This window comes from Octopus bimaculoides, chromosome 1 (genome assembly GCF_046866305.1).
Source record: "Octopus bimaculoides isolate indiv1 chromosome 1, ASM4686630v1, whole genome shotgun sequence".
In the NCBI taxonomy this organism is placed as follows: Eukaryota; Metazoa; Mollusca; class Cephalopoda; order Octopoda; family Octopodidae; genus Octopus; species Octopus bimaculoides.
Genome location: NC_142928.1, coordinates 62919835 through 62922334, shown reverse-complemented (window position 1 = coordinate 62922334; position 2500 = coordinate 62919835).

Here is a 2500-nt window from a genome sequence, read left to right as displayed (position 1 = left end):
TATATATATATATATATATATATATATATATATATATATATATATATATATATATATATATATATATATGTATATATATATATATATATATATATATATATATATATATATACATATATATATGTATATGTATATATATATACGGATGTTCACATCGTTCAATTAAAAATTTTTTTCTGAAATTTATTATTATCATTATTATCATGCTGGACGAAATGCTTGGCGGTATTTCGCCCGACGCTACGTTCTGAGTTCAAATTCCGCCGAGTTCGACTTTGCCTTTCATCCTTTCGGGGTCGATAAATTAAGTACTAGTGAAACACTGGGGTCGATGTAATCGATTGCTCCCCACCCAAATTTGAGGCCTTGTGCTTATAATAGAAAGGTTTATTATTATTATTATTATTATTATTATTATTATTATTATTATTATTATTATTATTATTATTATTATAAGGAGTTGAGCTGGCAGAATCTTTAGCACATCGGGGGAATTTTTTAGCGGTATTTCGTCCATCTACACGTTCTATGTTCAAATTCTGACGAGGTCGACTTTGCCTTTCATCTTTTCAGGATCGATGAAATAAAATTCAGTCGAGTACTTGGGTCGCATCTGTTCAATTTGGCTCACAGATTTTTAATTAATTTATTTTTTAACTAAACAGTTTGAAACTTCGTATACTGGTGGAATTTCTCACCCAGAACACGGTTTACTTAGAACATTTTTGACAAAATTTCGTATTTTAGAAGTTATTTCGTGTTAAATTTCTCGTATTTGGACAATTTTAGCCAATCAACTGAAGAAAGATACTGGATACTGCTGTTTGCGATAGTAATCGAAGAGGAACAACTTCCTAGTCATCTCTACTAAATGTTACCACTCTTATTTTATTTTAATTTTTGTTTACTGCCTGTGTTACATATTTCACGCATTTTGAATTGTTTTTAGTTCTCGCGTCGGAGAAACCAGTAAACATATAGTGCTACGGGTTCGCAGCTAACTTTTTTCTTGTTGAAGTGTATGTAGTTTCAAAATTCCTTATTTTACAACTATGAGATGTATTATTATTGTAATGATTTTATCTGACTATAATCAACAACAAACACATTTCGTCAATATATAAGTCTTTATTAGATTAAAAATAACATTATCTATCAAAGCACGAAGGTAAACAAAACAAATATGCTTTGTTTTCTTCCAGGCACCAATTTACTGTAGCCGTAATCTTTCACGTTGTTCACGAACCGACCTTTCCTCTGAAAAAAATCAATGGAATCAGTCGATCGCCATACAGAAATTATTTTCCTCCTCAAACTTATAAAAAAGTATACATATTAGGCGCACTTTTCTATAAGCCGCACTCTAAATTTTCCAAGTAAAAAGTAGCGGCTTATACACCAGAAAATACGCTAATTTTAGTGGCATTGACAAGTTCGCTCGCTTGCTGCTAGTTGATAGTAAAGAATACAGGGTGCTGACCAGAAAGGAAGAAACGATAAAGGTGGCATCGTCTTCGCTCGACACACGAATAGAACAGAGTGGTGATATTTAATAGAGATAACCCGGAAGATGTTCCTCTTCGATTAACATCGCAAACAGTAGTAGCCTTCTTCAAGTGAATACACGTCGTTGATTGGCTAAAATTACCCAAATACGACAAATTTAACACGAAATAACGTCTAAAATACGAAATTTTGTAAAAAGTGTTCACAGTAAACCGTGTTCTGGGTGAGAAATTCAACCAGTATACGAAGTTTCAAACTGTCTAGTTAAAAAATAAATTAATTAAAAAATTGTGCGCCAAACTGAACAGAACTCTGGAGACGATGTAATTGACTATATTAAAAAAAAAATTCGGGCATTGTATCTATATTAGAAAGGATTATTATTATTATTATTATTATTATTATTATTATTATTATTATTATTATTATCAGCAGCAGTAGTAGTAATAACATTATCGGTAGCACGTTTATTACCAGTACCAGCTAAACCAGAAAACACAAAAACAAACTATACTCACAAACATCAGTAAGTATATGTCTTCATGATATTTTCGATATTGATATATTTTTGTAGTTATTGTTATTAATATTTTTGTTATCTTTATTGTTTCTTAGTTCCTATAGTAATGGCTTTTGTTTTGTTGTAACATTCGTATTGTTATTGATATCGTAGTTAATATTGTCTACCAGACATTTATTGTAAAACATTAGATAAGTTTTAACGTGTCTGCTATAACTTATTCTCAATAATTAACACTTATGCATATATATATATATATATATATATATATATATATATAAACCACTTGTGTGCTCATAAAATTAGTGGAATATATGTATATATTATATACATATATTCTTTTATTATTTTATATATGTGTGTGTGTGTGTGTGTGTGTCTATATAACACACATATATGCAGATGTATATGTATATATGATCATAAATGTTTTATATCATATGCAAAAGCTCGTAAATGTCCAATACGCATACG